At 36.4% G+C, this 19003-nt stretch overlaps 1 protein-coding gene across 3 annotated transcripts in view; it reads right to left on the bottom strand.

The window, feature by feature from the left end:
- LRRC4C (leucine rich repeat containing 4C) overlaps positions 1–10259 on the bottom strand; it is a 91313-nt gene extending 81054 nt beyond the window's left edge. For 2 of the 3 annotated variants that reach the window (XM_068684695.1, XM_068684692.1), the window contains exon 1: positions 8384–10259. The gene's annotated coding sequence lies outside the window, so the exon portion shown is untranslated. Of the gene's footprint in view, positions 1–2957; positions 3022–8383 lie in introns of those variants that run through there. The other variant, XM_068684693.1, reaches the window with a different exon arrangement.
- Positions 10260–19003: the final 8744 nt, after the last annotated feature.

A 19003-nucleotide genomic window follows, 5' to 3' on the forward strand; every position in this document is an offset into this window, starting at 1 on the left:
CTCTTTAACACATTTAACAGTTAAACATTTAAACATAATAGTTAAACATCTAACTATTGCCATCAAACATTTCTCTTGCTTTAATTCTCTACCAGCTGAATCCTGTGTTACATTTTCTGTTATTTTGCCTAAAATTTATGCAAGACAAACTGGTAAATGATTACCAAGGTAATCATTTGTACTTATGTCATTGGAATATTGTCTAGAGAGACACTCTGAAATAATCTTCAGAAAAAAATATAACAGGACTGTTGATTTTAAAATATTTACCTCTAATAAATAATTTCCAATTTCTTTTCACTTGCCTTTTCCTTTCAGGGTAAAAATTTTTAATCACAATTTTTCCAGATGCAGAATGGAAATTTTAATTGAAAAATTCTGTCATTTCTGCATCACTACTGTCAATAACTCTTCATAAGATGTCTGCAATTAAAGCAGCACTAAGAACAGCAATAAGAACAATACCTCATTTCTAAGTATATTTCAGCCTACCATCCAACCTCACCACTTCTTTCCTATTAAAATTTTTTTTGGATTTCTTTGGTAAATTATCTTATTAGCTATATTCACATTAAAACATATTATTTATATGGGTTGTTGCTTTTTTTTTTTTTTCTTTTTCTTTCTTTTCTCTCTGCTATATAAAAGTTTGCTTTGACGTTGGCTTAATTGTTAATTTTTGGCTTCATTTTCCCTTGTATCAAAGACAACATGAACTCTTCTATGATTTGGGTTTTTCTCTGGCAAAACAATACATTCCTAGAAACAATCTAGTTTTTATTCACAGATGTCTGCTTAAATGTTCTTTTCAATCTATTTTCCAATATTTTCCTTAGGTTTAGAAGAGAAATCCTTCTGAAGCACCATTACTGGCTGCATTTTATCTTTCATTTAGTATAGGCAACCATCAATTTCATCTTTCTTTGCCACAATGAAAGATTATATAGGTGATGCCTTAAATTAGACAATACTTTTTGTAATGGGAAATTATTATCTATAGTTCTCTGCAGCTCTTAATGACATTTTATTACAGCTCTGAGATTGACATACATACTCCAAAAATTGAAATTTCCCATAAAAAAGACAATTATTTTTTCCACAAGTTATAGAAAGGTACTTAAGGACTAAGTTATCCTCTGCTATGGCTTGATTCAGCAGTCTTTAACAAATACCTCCAGACCTTTACTTAATGTATATTTCTCAATTTTCAGGGCCAGACTACTCAGTGAAACACATTACAGAAAGAGAGATATCAACACAAACATTCACTGAAGGTGAGGCTTTTCGACCTCTTTCCAGTCCAAAAGAGAAATCCATTATGGTTTTAATTCCCTGCATCATATACAGTCAAAATTCACACGGGCGTTAAATGCAATAAAACTCTTATTGAAGAGAGACTGTGCACTGCATATGAGCAACTTGAAAGGCTAACGGGGTCATCATCCTTCCCCTTTAGTAGATTTGCCATCAACAACCCTAACAAAAATGAACCTCGTTTCTTTAAATGATGGAACAAATATAAAAGCTTGCCTCTGGAAAAATAATATATAACCACTTGTAGAAGAACCTGCCTCTCAAATAAGGGCTCACAAATACAGTACTGGCAGAGAAAATTCTTGTAAAACCAAACAGCTAAGTAAAAAACCCGTAGCACAACATGTATGCCCCTTGGCAAAGAAGCTCATGGAATTTAATATTTTTTTGCACACTTCATTTGAAATCTGCATGCATTGAGGGAGGAAAAGCTATGGTTCCTTAAGTTAACCCTTTTCTAGCCTTGCACATCCCTCTCCTGTAGCTTTTAAAGGTGAACTCTTTTTTTGTTGTTGTTATTGTTATACTTATTAGAACATGTCACAATATTTAGTTATTGATGTGAATATGTAATGCAGAGAGTTTACACCAACACCAAATTCTCCTGGCAATAAGTGACTAAGAATTCGGCCCTAAAATATGACATTTTGCAAAATATAAAAAAATCTTTTTTTTTTTTCTTTTTAATATAACTTGAAGTTTTGCTATGGCAGTAACAGGGACTAGATTATTTAATTAATCCATCAATTATTACATTCCCACCTGGAATGTCATCAGGGACTATGAGGGTAATCTGGAACAATGTAAAATTTAGACAGTTTATCAATTCAAATATCAATTCAAAATGGCATTCAGATCACCTTTTTATGCCTATGAATATAAATCCTTGCCCTATTGTTTCTTTATGAAACTGAAACAGGTTTTATGCTTAATTTAGGGGAAAAAAAAAAAAAAAAAAAAGAGTAGGATCAGTCCTGCTGCAGTCATTACTAAGGCTCCAATTTAGATTAGTTGGAACAGAACTGCATTTATCTTTGCATAAGGACAGACGTGAGGAGAAATAAATGTAAAATGTATGAAACTGTTTGCATGGAAGGGTTACTATACAACAGACTAAATTCTACATGTTGCAGTGTTGCACTAGAACAGAAAAATATGCATTAGCATATTAAAATTAAAACATTATTTTTAACTCATTCTCCACAAGACAGAATTCCCTCACAAAAAAGGGAGATTATAATTCCCGCCTTTTCCACCTTCTCAGTAGTAGTTGGTTTTGGAGATTAAAAGGAAAGTAAAATGTTGGTCTATAGTTTTGGTCTATTTAGTCTATATAGAAGGCCCAATAATGCCAAAATTTTCATCCTAAACTCCTTACATCAAATTCCAGTCAAGACAGTGGGCTTCAGTAATTTGATGAGTAAGCAGAAGCACAATGAATGGTAAGTGAGGTGATTATCTCCATCCCCATACCACACTTGGCCACTCTTTTGGTCATCTCAGAGATGCTGAGGACAAATCAAGGTATATTAAAATAATTCGTGCCTACTCAAGGTCTTAAGGCAGTCTTTTGCTTAAGGAAAAGAAAACCTGAAACAAAACTGCAAGGAAACCTGCAATGTTATCAGTTATGTTACACTCACCCCATCAATAAACAACAGCTTCTTTATGTTCTTGGTTTTATTTCCTACGTAATACGTCACATGAGTGAAGTGGTTGTTGCCATGAAAGTGAAGAAAGATTTGTAGGCAGAAATAAAACATGCTGCAGATAAAAACTACATTAATAGCGTGTTTGTCTGTTTGTTTGTTTTAAATTACCAACACTGCCTTTTGGGATTTGGTCTGGCTCTTAAAACAATCATTCTTGTATGTATAGTGAAGAAAAAGTACCAAGACCTAGGCTTCTAGGACATCAGCTCATATTATAGGGTCCACACAAACATAAAGGGAAACCACATCCATATTTCTGAGGGTTATTTTAATGCACAGGGACTGTATGGATCCCACAGCTGCCAAATAAAAACCAGAAAAGCAATAGAAAATCCCTTTAAACACAAATGACCTACCTAAATACCCTGAATTGATGCTGGGTTTGCAGACAAAAACTCATTCATTTATTTATTTTGCTGCATTACTCCTAAAGTAAGCTTTAAGTAGTTGCATGTGAAACCTCATTTCTGGAGAATTATCTTTCTTCTTCTTCTTCTTTGATTTGGGGTTGGTTTGTTTCCCTTTTTAATTCTGCTGGTTTTCTTGTTACATTGCACCCCCACAGTCCTGACATAACAAGTACAAGCTCTGCAGCAAATACTAGGGAAGACTTTATTCTGTGGTCTGATACTGCCTCTCTCCCTTTCACAAGCAGCAAGGGTAAATCTTGTCTTGGCATTGTGAAAACAGAATTTCACGAGTTCTTACAGTGGTGCGAGCATTTCAATCTACAGAAGCTCTGGTAGATACCTGCAATGCATTTTAATCTGCCCAAGGAATAGACTCAGTCCTGGCAAGTTCATTGTTGTTTCTAATTGTCAGCGACTGCTACACTTCACTTGCCTGCAGCTATCCAATTAACATATCACCACTACACAAAATATTGCAATGTGCTCAATGTCCTAACAACAAGAGGCTCACACTTCACTTCCGTCCAACAATTTTCTCCTAATTGGTTTTCAACATATTAGCAAATGACAGGGAACGGACATAAGTGGACAGATAATACAGCTCTCAAAGTCCTTTTCCTATTGTTGTACAAAGTTCTGCAGAGATCCCCCTGGTTGTTGAGTAGATCCAGAGAGAGAAACAGAGAAAGAGAGAGAAAGAGAGCAGAGAGGGAAGAAAAGCTCAACTCAAGAAGTGGAAAACATGTAACTTGTGCCCTGAGATATTGCTATGGCAACATTTAAACAATGAACAAAAAGCCCTGCAGGATTCTGCTCTCGCTTCCTTGGATACCAAATGTAGATCCTGATTCTCTTTTATTGTGTGCATGGACAAGCTTCTGATTTTTGCCTTTTCCTCTAGCAGACAGCAAAAAATCCAGGCCCCATACCAGGAACTAGGCTTTAATTCATTTCCACGTATTGCAGCTTGTGCATCGCAATTAAAACACACCACTAGCACACCCATTGCCCCTCTTGGTTCCCTATTTCTATCCCACAAGAGAAGAAGCAGCTGTGATAGAAAAGCTGAATAACAGGTACCTTTATTTTTTAAATAGCACCGTTAAATAAACCACTCCAAAATGTTACGAGTACAACCCCCATGTCTTCTGCTGTTACAGGACGTGATTACCGGAAGCGGAGGCAGGATCAGCTCCTTGCCCACACTCTGGAACTGGAGAGCGCTGCAAGGCTACCTTCTGGGTCCCCACGACTGCTGCTATTACTAAATTCTTATTATCTGGGTTGTCCTGGAGGGGCAGCACTTTATAACTGAAGGAGACTTATTTTTCATTACGATTTTCATAGGGCAGCTGGCAAAGGAACAGATGGAAATGCAGGAGGAAGGCCCCTGCTAATAGTAGCTCAAAGTCCAGCCAGCTTGACTACCTCAGAAATAATTTAGTGGGTGCTAATTGTGTTTCCTCAGTCATTTCCCTCCCAGACTGCAAGCGGCAGTAACACCCACTTCTCTCTCCTCATTCCCTCACTAGCAGTCAAAATGAAAGAGATCTCTGCAAGCTAAAGTGAAGGCATAGTGGCACAGCTGAGATGGAGGCTCTCGCACACTGCTACTGTGCACAGTGCACTCCTTTAGCGAATACACTGACACTTCATTCTTGGATATTTTGTCTTGCAATTTTTCACCAAACATGCTAAAAGCCTGCCTTGAGTACTGTGAAAAATCTTCCTGTCTCATATTGTCACAGCTAGAATCTGTGTGTGGAATGGGATCCAGCTTTTAAGGTCACAGACAAATCATTTTGGAGTCTGTATGCAGGAAGCTATGGCAACATCTTGGAAATCCCTTTCTTTTCCTCCAGTCCCATACAATTGCTTGTATTGGTTCATACCTACAGCATTCTTTCTTGGGTTTTGCCCAGTTTGAAAGTTTATTTTTCACTCAGTGCTATCAGGCTGAGAGCTAATGTGGTAGAAAAATTACTGCTCCAGCAAACTGAGCATGTTCCTATTCTCAGTAACTGAAAATCATTCCCTACCTGTGAAAAACCATGGACCAGCTACCCCTTTGCAGTACTAACCTCCAGTTGCCAAGAAAACTTTAAGTTTGAGATCCATGATCTCTGACCTTCTGGAGAAAAACTACAGCAAATGGAGCAGGGTTCTCTAGAACAGCTGTCTCTTTCCTTCTGTACAAGCATTTGGTGCCTAAATATACACATAATGGTACAGCACCACCTTTACAGACCAGTGTGTGAAAGGATAGTCCATGTTTTGGAGAGGAGACAGCCTGCAGGATCAGCACAAGCTGCTGAATGATACACCTGTACTCAGGAACATGCAAAGGAAGTAGCAGAGACAACCAGTTCTTGCCTCTGTTTGAGGAGATTTGATGCTCATCATTTAGCTGGATGTTTCTATTGACACTTTCGGTGATGTGTTTTATGACCAGCCCCTTGGGCTCTGGATAAGCCCCAACACAAGTGCTTAGAAATGCTATACTCATTCCCCTTATGAGACAGAATGAGTTAAACCCTGGGTTGTTCCATGTGTCTTTTGGCTACTGTATTAAATGAATGATTCACTGAAGTGTGAAACTGTTGCCTCTTTAGAAGCAGACGCGCATCCCTAGCTTTTTAATGTTGACATGGTTTGCCTATTTCAGCCCATACTGGTGGCTAAATTTTCCCAGTGCTTCCTTATCACATCAAGAAAATCCTCCTGCTAGTTATTGTACAAAATGAACGAGGCACCTATGGTGGTTTCTATTGTCAAAAAAAACAGAGTTGCTCTATCAGATTTTCTGTTTATGTATTCACTTGACAGCAATCCAGGGAAAAGCTTGGAGATGCCTTTTCCTTAGCCAGCTTCTTTTTCCTTCAGTAATTACTGAGCAGCAGCTTAACATAAATTTAGCTGCTCTATTACTGCAACTGCTGATGTAAGTGTAGTCCACAATAAGGCACAGGCTTATAATGATACATGAAGGAATGGAGAACTGAGTTTTGTGCATACTTTCAGATGCTGACAAACTTATTACCCATTTAGTGTCCCACCAGAAAACACGTGCCCAGAGAAATAAATGAGGCTTAAGCACTTCATACTAAACTGATTTAGCTATACTGAGAAGGATGGCAGTAATTGGAACTGGGAGGAACAACTTTTGCTGTGCCTGCTTTCTTCTTTTTCTACACACAACAGCACAAAGGGTCTGATTCATACACGTGGCCAAACAAAAACTCCCAGAGATTTCCTTAGGAGCAGAACTGGACCCTAAATCTTAATCCTTTACAAGTAGAAAAGGCTTAAGAGGCATGACCTCCAAACAGAAGCACATGGGACACATTTGAGAAGCAGAAGGTCTCATTTCCGTTATGCCAAAAGATTCAGGACATTTACATGAAATAACAGTGGTGATGTGTATGAAATGTAGAAAGAAAAAAAAAAAAAAAAAAAAAAAAGGAAGTTAATATTTATTTATGTATTTATCCAGGGAAGTTGGAGCTCTTGTTTGTGTTGATTCACACAGGAAGCTTGGGAAGAGGGCAACATTGCCAGAAAAAAAAATGGCAAAAATCAAGATCTGGCTCAACCAACATCTCCCCCATTCCTGCCTTCTTTCCCCTCCTCCAGAATATTCCAGCTAGAGAAAAGTAAAATGACTGGCAAAGCTAGCTCTGCACCTTGTCTGCTAAAAATTATCCATATCTGTTCAGTGGTTCATTTAACTATGAGTTTTTCTCTCTCTTTCTACCCCAATTGTGGCCTAGTACTTTCAGCTGGATCCTCTCCATATGCAGGCCAAGGTTGAGAAGCATAGAGGTAAGGGAGATGAGAAGGGTAAAAGGAAGAAAACTCCCTATATACAAGATAAGCATCCATGCCATACGAGTGGATGGAGGTGGCATGCTTCCCCACATGAAAACAAGAACCTCTATTTTAAATATCACGTTACCCTGTCTTTATTTCACACTCCCACTTCTCCAGGAAGGGAGAGACATTTACTGGTCTCTTACACATCATTACTAATTTCTGAACCCCACCATCTACAAGCCACTTTTTATTATTTTCATTATCAACATAATAACAAAAAGCTCCAAACACGACAGCATCCTCTCACTGGCTGTCAATCTCAGTAAATCTCCTTCCACTGCCATCAAAGTCCTAGGGGAGCCTGGAGGATTCATCACAAAATCACAAATTTCCTAGGAGATCTGGAGGGCATGAGTGGCTAGCACAGCAGTTCTCTAAACTCCCCTTCAACAGAAGAATGCCCTCTCTCTGCCTGCTACTATTTGTTCTCAGAGCGTAAAACATTCCATTTCTCTCAGAGCTGCCTCCTCAAAACCCATCACCTATTGCCCTACACGACCCCACTCCCACCAAAAGCCATCCTTCATTTCCCTGTTCGATTATAAAATTTTCCTGTTAATACACCATGTTGATCTGCAATGTCAGACTGGATGCCAGCAGTGAAATCATAACCTATTTTAAACACTTACAAAATTAAAAATAAAAATTTAAAAAATAGGTAAATAAACCTTCCCTGTACATCCAATTCTGTGCAAGTTGCATCTGGATTTTACAGATTGGGCAATCAGGCAGCACCCATCACTCACTGCAGGGTTTTTTTCAAAAGATTCCTTTGCTAGTGAACATTTACAAATGCCATAAAGCCACACAGGCAGGCATCTGCAACATCTTACCAAGGCTGGAGTTTTACTAACAGGAACATTTGAGCTACTGTGAGATTTCAGTTCTGTCCTCATTTTTCTCCTTCTCTCTTCCCGATGAACCCCCCCTCCCACTCTCGCCGTTATCAAAATTAAATCACATTCTTTATTCAGGTGGGGGAACAGACCAAGGAAAGAGGCATAACGAAAAAGAAGAGAAGCAATGGGGCACGTTTTCTTTCCCAAGATATAATAAAATAGAAAGTGTACTTACTATATCCTCAAAGACTATCCAGCTGGAAATCCGAGTGGTTACAAAAAACAGGGTGGGGGAGGGGGGTTAAGAAAACTATTTCATTTCAGCAACCAAACCAAAATTAAAAAATAATAATAATAATAAAAAATAATAAAAAATAAAAGATATCCAACTGCAATTTCCCGGCAATTTCAGTCCATACAGGTGCCAATCCAACCCAACTCTGCTGAACTCTTCCCCTCCGGCAATTCTGCTTTCCTCTTCTCTGTCCTTTATTTTTTTCTGTTGGGTTCAACTTTCCTGCTTAAAATTGCTGTAGTGGTAACATTGATGCTTCCCTTCACCAGCAAAGAGGGGTTTAAGAATAACAGGGGAAAAAAAAAATCTTGTAGAGGATAAATGGTCCTTCTCCTTTATGAAACTTTTCATTCCACTGTGGATCCTTTGCCTACTTTCCTTTTTGTGAGGTTTTCTGCCTCTCTGGCTTCTCTGCTCTCCATTGCTTACTAGTTGTTTTTTCTCTGGAGAGCAGAAAGAGCTACATTTCTTTTTAAGCAGCCCTCCATCTGTATTCTTTTAATGCAATTTTGTTGTGACTGTTAAGATCCAGGTCTTGCCAGGCAATTTTCTTCTTCCCCCTTCTTTGCTGCACTATCAGTTATCCAATCCGTGTGTCTCCACATTAGAACAGGGATTCCCATTCTTCTTTTTCCCTATCTCCCACACTCCTTTAAAAAAGAATCTCCTTATGCATTTAGATTTTTATTTGTGTATGTCAAAATAATAAACTTTTAGTGTCTCTCCCCCCTCTCCAAAGATCTGATTAGATTTCCAATCACAACCCAGTGCGCAATTGGATTTTTGATTTCAGCAAGAAGCCAGCAATCCACAGCATCAGCACCCTCTCCTTGCTTTAAACTCCACGTTATATCCTTTTGCCTTCCCTCCAACTCCTCTGCATTTTCATAATCTCACATTAAATGGAATGACGGAGGGAGGGAGTAGAGAAAAATTCAAGGTTCCCACCAGCTGTCAAGAATAAATCCATCCCCTTGTTATATTTTAAACACTCGGGACGGGTGTTTTTAACGCCCACTCTCCCCTTTGCCCCCCACACTTCTCAAAATCTTTCTGATGTTAAAACTCCCCCGATGGGGCACAAAAGAAGCCTGGGGAGGCGTGATTTGTCCTCTTAGCTGTGAGTTTCACAAGGACCAGCTTCCCTTTGCTTTTCATTTCAGCTTCCTCTCCATCTTTTGTCCAGCAGCTATAAAGATCCAGCAGCACCAAGACGGATAAACTTCTATTTCTTCTTTGAGAGAGAAGGAAAGAGAGAGGGAGAAGGATAAAATCTCTGCAGCCTCTGCCTCCCTTTTCCTCCCCTTCTCTGTTTCAATGCAGCTCCGATCGCATTTGCAATCTCTGTCTGGTGTATTTCAGATCTACAAGTTGGATTTCCCTTCTGCACAGCAGTGAGTTAGACTCCCATCGTCTTCCACATGCCAGTTATCTTCCCCCTTTTCTTCCTTCCTTCCTGTCTCCCTCCCTTCCAAGACGATACATTCCCAGGAGCGCGGCCGCTTCTTTCAGTTTTTAGTTTCATCCCTGAAACGCATAGCCCTTTGCACAGCCGAAACCTTTTCTCCCTCCCAGCTTGAATTCTTCCTGTGTGTGCATGGACGTACGCATCTATGTATATATCCAGTTCCAGACAGCTGCTGTTGTTGCTGCCGGGAGTAGCTCCGCTTTTCTGTCGCCCTAGCTTTCTCTTACTCGCCACCTTTCAGTGGCACCCTAGGATTTGCAAATGTCCCGGGGCCAGTCTTTCTGGCTACACTCCTCCTTCTCCCCTTCCGTTCTCGCTCCCTTTCTCTCGCTCCCCCCTCCCCACCCTCCCCCCCTTTTCTCTGCTTGTGATCAGTAAAATACAATTACCCAATTACCTCCCATCATCTTAGCACTGATTGGTCAATTGCATTAACACTTGATGTCAGGGAAAGGGTATTGGAGCTGCTCTGACGTGGCACTGCTGCCACCTGGTTGACAGTCTGGGAACAAACTCCAAGTTACCTTAAGAAACCTTCAAGTCAGAAAGCAGTAATTGAAAAACAAGGAATCATCTTAAGGAATGAAATGACAAAAGTCATTTTCTTAAAAGCCTGCTTGATTCTGACAGATCAAGCAGTATGCACAGGTACCAGCCTAGCCACTGAAGCAGAGGGAATGGCAGTAAAATGAAAAAAGGTATAGTTACCTTTGCAAAAGAAATAGAGATTAACCACTATTCACATGTACTGCCCAGCCACAGGGGCAGAGGAATGACAGTAAAAAGAAATGAGGTATAAAGTTATCTTTGCATAAAAAGTAACAGTGGAAATCATTTTTATGGAGAGACAATCAGTTTTCATATTACAGAAATAAATGTGTGTTTACAACCTGTATATATGTACCTAAAACTCCATTTGGGCAGATGTTCTAGGCCAAAAACCCTATGAAGTGCCTCAATGTTTTAGTGGGTTTAGTTGTTAAGTGGCAGGAACACATCTAGGCTCACACACGTTGATTAGTATGACTTCCAACCAAGATTTTTGATAAACTGAGTCACAGATTTGGGTTTGCAAGGTACAAGCACATTTGTTATGCACTTACCAAGGTATGTCAAATTTACTTATACTACTTTATATATATATATTTCTTCCCTGGGACCTAAATTCAAAAGAAAAAGAAATTTTACAGAAAACTTGGCATGTATAAAGTTAGACATGCTACCCTCTGCAGGATCAAAAGAAACAGAATATGGATGATGTATGTGCCGGCATTTCTCTCTCTCTCAAAATCAGAAAGAAATTATTTATAGATCTAACTCCTCCACACAACCCCAAAAAAAGAACTAGTCAGGAGTTTTCATGGTAATTATAGCAAACTTTATATATTAAGCAGAAATTATGAGTTATTCAATGCATACAATAATATAGCTAGTTCTTTGAATTGTCTCTCAAATTATTGAATTATGTTTGGTATCCTTACTCAGTCTTCAATCTTTGGTGTGAAACTGGCATACATGAAAATAAAACAAAATTAAATTTTAAGTTTTATGTCATATTATAAAGTTTTTGTGGAATTATAAAATCCATAAACTAGCTGAATTCAGTCAAATAACACTTAGTGAATCATTAACATTGACTTTCAGATTTATTCTACTGACTCAGTGGGTTTTTTGGTGAAAAAGTTCCTTGAGATATAAGTTATGGAATTGGAACCAGGTCCTTAATCACTGTTAGACCATTTAGCATCTGGTCTTACTGAAATCAATGGCAAACACAAATTCCCTAGCATGGGTGAAAGACTAGCTGTGTAGTAATAACGAATAACCCAAACATAATGGTCTGTCAAGAACACTAAAAAAAGACTTCAGAAATTTTGGAGAAGGCTGTGAGTGTGATATGAGATGAAGTTGCTGACAAGTAACAATCTTTTTCTCAGCTGGTGAGCTTATTTTGTTCCTGTCTGATTCATTGATGCTGCTGGTGTATTTTGGGCCTACAAACTTTTTATGACTCTTTCTCTTTTTACTACTTTAAATCTGGAAAAAATAAAAAATAATAAAAAATAAAACAAACACCGAAGTTGTTTCCTTTTCCCAGAAAGATTAAAAAAAAATAAATAAATCACAGCCTAATATGTTTGCTTCACTGTTTCTTTAAAAAGTGCCTGAACACTTTATTTACTACTAATATTAAAGAACTTCTGAGTAAAACTGAAGGTTTCTATAACTGAATTAAACAAATATATGAGCATCAAAAACAGAAGACATACAGCTTTTGGGAATCTAATCGGAATTCAAGACACAAGCATTTGCAACAGCTACACTATCTCTGTGGATGCAAACTACTGTATCCACAAAAATCCTACAAAATATTTTACTTCTGCCAGAAATTTGCCCATTCTGCATTTTTATGTCATTCAGATGGCATCAAAATACAATTTCTAACATATGCCAGTACTTAAATAGCTGTACATATACATATATGAAGATAATATATTTACTGACATTAACATGACACAAAATTAGCATCAAGACTGTAACATGCTGTAGGCTACGATACAATCTTCTCTCAAAGTTTATTATTTTAAATATACCAATTATGCTTTATCACCTAATAAACATAGAAAATAGAGTGATTAGCTTCTCAGAACATAATTTTAAAGCAACCTAATTTGCAATATTTATGAGATGACACTGCATGGTCTATGAAAAGCTAAATGTTATTTTACCAAACAAAATCCAAAATATAATTGTATTATCTGTTTTTCAAGCATGAGTGCCACCTATGTGTCAAATCTATTTAAAACAAATATTTAAACATTATCACAATAAGTCAACAACATTTGATCACTAATCAAATGTTAAAAGGGTATCACTGTTAAGAGGCTGGAATGAAAGGCTGGACAGAAATGTTTGTGTGTGACTTTCTAACGTACTACACTGGATGTTCTTGCCTTCAAGTATATTATTTGTACATTGCCTTCAATCTTTTAGTTTGCAGAATTTCTGGGCAAGAAAAACATCATATCAGCTCACAGACCCATCCAACACGGGTGCCCCACCACTGGGCACACTCCAATGGAAGGCAAGTGTTAAGAGCAGCTGTTAGCTGGTCTTCCCCCTGGGAGCTGTCCTGGTCACTATGGTACAAAATCCCAACCACACAGTGGAGGTCACTGGATCCTGGTTCTTTTTCTGGATCATCATGAGTCAAAAGAGTGAATTATGAAAAAAAATAAACACAGACTGGCCAGGGAACTTCATTTTTTTTCAGCTAATGGGGCAAGCTTGCCTGATCCTGCATATGATGGTGAAAATAAATCTCAAATGTATCTACTGGAAAATGTTCACACAATAAACATGGACAACAACCAGCTGTCATAACAATTCCTTATTGACAAGTGATGAAAGTTAAAGAACTGAACTTCTGTCTGTGATTAGCACTGGAAGAGACTAATGAAAAAGACTAGACAGAATTGTCAGTCATTTGGTGGAGGAGAAACATGACTAAAGCCTACAAAAAGCAAATTCTAACCTGTACATAAAAAGGAGAAGATAAATCTTTAAATGGAATAACAAGATACTAATTGTAAGGAAAGAGTAAAGCCAGACCATTTTGTTTATATGAAAGAGTAAAATCAGACCATTGTTTATGTGAAAAAGAGTAAAACCAGAAAATTTTGTTTAAGTGAAAAGCAGGTTCAAAGTTGTTCTAAGCCAATGACAACCCTGCCTTCCTCTTAAATATGAAGAAATCATAAATGAAGCTGTGGAACATATTATTCTTTCTATTTATTAAACATTGCTGACAAGAAACTGATTGCATGTGGAAACAGTATTTGCATCTTCTCATAGCTTACTGCTTTCAAATGAGAACATAAAATGCTGACAAACTTACTTTTGTCTGCAGGGATCTAGCTCAATAATTAATTTAGGGATTGAAGAGATGCTAAAAATCTCAGACTATATAAAATATGTATCAGAAATAATGTCACTGGGTGATTGACTTCTCTAACGTAACTGAAACTCATGGTACGTGTTTTTATGTGTATGTGATGTCACTGATTACTGTTCAATTCTTTTAGTATGAAACAATAACATCAGGTGCATAACCATCAAAATTAGCAACCGACTATAATGGTTCCTCATTTATTAGACATATTTTTGTTCTAATGTTTACTGTTCTAGTTTTAAGTCTTAATTTATAGGTAATTTCTACTTGGTCACATATGTTTAGGAGAAGTCAAAGACAAGTTTATCCTTTCAGGAAGATCTGGGTAAAAGCACAGCACGTAGGAAGTTCAAGTGCTGTTTAATAAACCCATCTTTCTGTAATATCATAGTACCTATAATTTTTGTTAAAAATGAAGCTGAATGTTGTTTTTTGTTTTTTACATTTGAAAGGAACTACATTCTCAGATTTTTTGTATGTTCATTGTCCAGTGGGTTATCAGAACAAGTTTAGAATGGTTCTACAATTTGTCCTATTAAAAAGTAAAGTTAGGAACATCTTTGATGTTAACAATCCATAACTGAATGGCAACTTGCTTCAACACTGACTTTATAGACTTTCCATTTTATGGATTTCAATCCAGTATTGTCAGTGCTTCCATTATGGCAGAGACAACCAATTCACGAAGTTGAGCATGAGTCAGCAGTGTGCTCTTGCTGAAAAGAAAACTAGGCTGCTTTAGGCAAAGTGCTGCCAGCAAGTCAAGGGAAGTGTTCTTTCCCTCTACTCAACAGTGCTGAGGTCATACCTAGAGTATTGTGTCCAGCTTTGGGCTGCCCCAAGAGAGACAACGGCATGTCTTCTATGAGGAAAGGCTGAGAGATCTGGATAAGAGAAGGCTCAAGGGGAATCTCATCAACAGAGACAGACTCTTTTCAGTGGTACATAAGAGAAGAGGCAACAGGCACAAATTGAAACTCAGGATTTGTCTGAACATTACGAAACACTGTTCCCTCTAAAACAGCCGTGAAAAAGTGGCTCAAATCATGTCATTCCTATAGAACTAGTTTAAGTCAGAATTTAATTCTAGACAAATTCTCTCCTTTCCAGGACAGAGTGCCACTGACATTAAACTGCTGAAATTCTCTCCACATGGAAGAATAATTTGTTAGATTTCAATGGAGTCTGTCTGGATTAATGGGTGTAAATGACAATTGAGAACTGTTGTTCATTTTATTTTCACACCTCATCTAATGCATTTTGGTTGCGAAAATGTCAACAGAATGGAGAAGGACAGATATCTTACTGTTAGTTTTAAATTGGATTTTTTAAGAATGTAAAATTTAAGAATATAGACAACTAGAGTTCGACATGAATTGTGCATCACTTTGGAAATAATATCTTTACTGTGTGACACCGATTTTTTTCTTCAGTGAATTATAAATAACAAGACTATGATACTCTGACATAGAGATGAATATATTGGACATCTTAATTTCTTCTACTGTGGAATTGTGACTGGAAAACAAAATTTTCATTTATTGAAAATAAAATCTCAACTACATATGCTTCATAGCTTTAACGAGAAACAACCTAGCAGCAATATTGCTCTGCCTCATCCTCACGTCTATACATTCAAAGTGAAATTTAGGTTTGTGGAAAAGCCCTTCAGAAAAGAACTCTGAGCCAAGAAAAAAGTAACATAACAGGTTTCTAAATTTTCATTGAAAAAAAAAAGTGATAATGGCTTGCTTTAACCTTTCAAGATCCCAGATAAAGTTATGCCTTTCAATAAAGTGGGGAATAGAAGAAACGGTATATGCAAAGACACATTATTGACAGACATCACAGACAAAAAAAAAAAAAAAAACAAAAAACAACTTATTAGAAATTACAGTAGTTAAGAAGACAACTTTCCTTTTCAACATCTGTTTTTCTGTTTTCAGATACTTATAACTTTCTAAATAACTTCCAACTGTTTATCTAAATACAATTTTTATACATCAGACATCATATCCATGTATATATCATATATATATAGACACACATGCATATGCATGTATATATACGCACACATCATAAGTTCCACTTAACTGTATTTTTCATATATTCTATTTTCCACATAACTACTGTGTAAATTATAGTGTATATAGTAACCTATTTTCTTACCATCAATCCTTGGAGGACTGTGGCCACTGATGAGGACATCAAAAGAGTTATAGCCAGGGTTCACTGGGATTTTATTACTAGAGTGCTTGCATGCTCTCAGGATAGATTATTTGATTTCTCTATATGCCTCTTACCCTACCTGTAAAATGGAAAAAATACTTCATGAACATGTTAAACAGCATGGACTCATTATTAAGGGGACTAGGGAGAGTGTACAGTGTCACAGCTGGAGTGCATATGTGACACCTTACCAACATATGATGCAAACAAGTAGGAAAAAAATGAGGTAGCAGAGAGAAATAAACAAACAGATACTTATCATTTTCTTCAGTACCCTAGAAATCTATACTTGATATAAAAAAAAATAATTAAATAATTTAAGATGTACAAATGTGGTATGATATGAATGTACTTTGATAGACATTGACTCAGATTGGTGAAAAAGTGAGAAAACAATTTAGGACCTATCAATGAATAAAGGCAGAATTCACCATATTTATACTCATAAGTGCTGTGAAATATGGAATAAGACCAACTTTCGTCTTGAGCTTTCTGGATTTTCTCATCCAGTCTTTATCTCTCCCTGCTATCTCCGTATTCATATTAATTCCCATGAAAAATGTACATTGTTTAAAGAACATACAAAGCCTCAATTATCTAATCCTCTTTCAGTGTCATCTTAAAGAGGTAGATTAAAAACTATAAAACAATAATGAGCCTCTTTACATTCTTTTAGAGTTTACTAGGCTACTACCACTCTAGAACAATCCAATGGTCTAACTAGTCCACTGAAGTGAAGTATTACTTCTGTAGAGAATATATAGTAAGTGGTTCCAGAATATTTATTTCATAAAGCAAAATAAGGGAAAGAATGAACTTAAGCCATGGAAAAGTTACAAGGGAATATGTTTTGGAGGCAATAAGAGGAAACAGATTTAATACATATACATCTTTGCTTCCCTTAGAACAAGAGTCTAAGAAATTCTAAAAGAAAGTTGTGGTCAAGAATATTTCTCACTCTTTATTGACTGTATGTTAGAAATGATTATAAGATTTTAAGAAATCCTGTCAGTTGTGACTGGTGAAAATGATGGTAAAAATATTGGTTATTTAAAGTGTATATTTAATATTTTTTCCATCAGTGATACTTAAGACTCAGTTTTCCTATCATCTCTCCAAACATCTTTCCCAATGGGTATGGTAGAGTTTTAAATTGAAACCTACCTTATTGAATCAGATCTGATCTTCAAAATCTAAGGAAGAACCTCTTCTGAAGGGCATTTCTGATAATGAAGAGGACAAATATCCTGCAAGGAACAAAACATTAATTTAAAAAGTTGTACATCATGATTATAGGATTGTATTTTTTTTAGGGAAAAAAAAAAAAAAAGTAGTAATGCATAGGAGTCTGAATTTGGTTAAAACCTGTAAAATTGCTTTCTTTTTACTTGTGTGTGCACCCCCCATTTTTCTCTTTCTATACTTTTTCAGTACTTTAGACTGAAATTGCATTTCCTAATAATCTTATCTGCTTTATACCCCTTTATGAATGTAGGTGGAAATGATCTTCAACATGGTGAAAAAAATGCACAAACTATCATTTAACAGATGAGAAGTAGTAGCGGCATCTAAGTTTACAGTACTATAGTATAGGACAATAAGTTGGGGGATTAATAAGAATACAGGAATAATGGACTAAAGTTTACAAAGTTTGAAAAAAATGTGTGCAAATACATTTGGTGAAACTCAGGAGGACAAGGGACAGGGGGTTTCATTAAAAATACCTCTAGTGCATCTTTACCAAAAGCAGGCACGGCAATCTTTTTTTTTTTTTTTTTTTTTTTTTTTTATTCCAACCTCTATTAAAATGGGATCTCCAAAATCAGGAGTCGGTTGAAATTAATCGTGAGTTTTGGAAAACTCATTTGATAATTCTCTATGTGAAATCATAGACACAAAAGCAGGAATTAGCATCTGTGGTGCTAAAGAACATAAATCATATTTTACTAGAATTCCTTTTCTAGAGGAGAAATTTAGACGAGAATAGAGATTTAGGTTCAAAGTACACATCTAATACAAGCTCTCCCAAAAGTAAAGGTATAAAGCCGTTTTAATTTTATATTAAAAATTTTCCCTGGAAATAGCATAATTAAAGAAAAACTAATTTTAAAACAAAAATACTGATAATATCGAAGTATTCCTATTTTGATAATTTGTAGAACAATCTATTCCATGTTTTGCCTGTTTTTATTCATTTTTGTTGTTTATATATTTTTTCTGATTATGTCTCCTCTCTCTCTCCAACAGTTATTTCTTTCATTCAAAGGAAAATAATACCAGATACATAAATATCAAGAAACAATGGGGTCCAAAGTGATTATTTTTATGTATATATTTTTCTTTAATATTTCCTTAGGAATTCAAATCCTTATTAGGATGACAGAATTACAGTGTAATAGATGATTCACGTTCTCCATGAATTCCCCTTTCTCCATGACTTCCCCAGATATAAGAAAAAAGAATTGGTTTGTTTTTGCCATCTATACAGCTACATAAACATGTATGTACCTAAATACATATATAATGATATATTGTAAGTCTAAAATATTGTCATTGTTAAGTTTTTGTTTGTTTTACATTCCAAAACACTGCAGTAATGGATATTAAAAAAAAAAAAAAAAAAAAAAAAAAGGCATTTTTTCGTACACCTGTGATTTAAAATAAATAGAATTTTCTCATACATTTATCCTAAAATACTGTTGCCTGTATTTATTACATAGCATATGCTTGTTAAATCCATAATGGAATACAATGGAATGAGAGGTAGATGCAGACTGGTCCTTGACCTTGTTAGTCTAAGATTTTCCACCAGTTTCTAGGCAGTGTTATTGTTTTCTTTAAATTGATGCTTTACATATAAGAACTTGAGCTTGCTGAAATTCACCAAAATAAACTTCTCTTTTGCTAAAGT

The sequence above is a fragment of the Anas acuta genome, chromosome 5 (genome assembly GCF_963932015.1).
Source record: "Anas acuta chromosome 5, bAnaAcu1.1, whole genome shotgun sequence".
In the NCBI taxonomy this organism is placed as follows: Eukaryota; Metazoa; Chordata; class Aves; order Anseriformes; family Anatidae; genus Anas; species Anas acuta.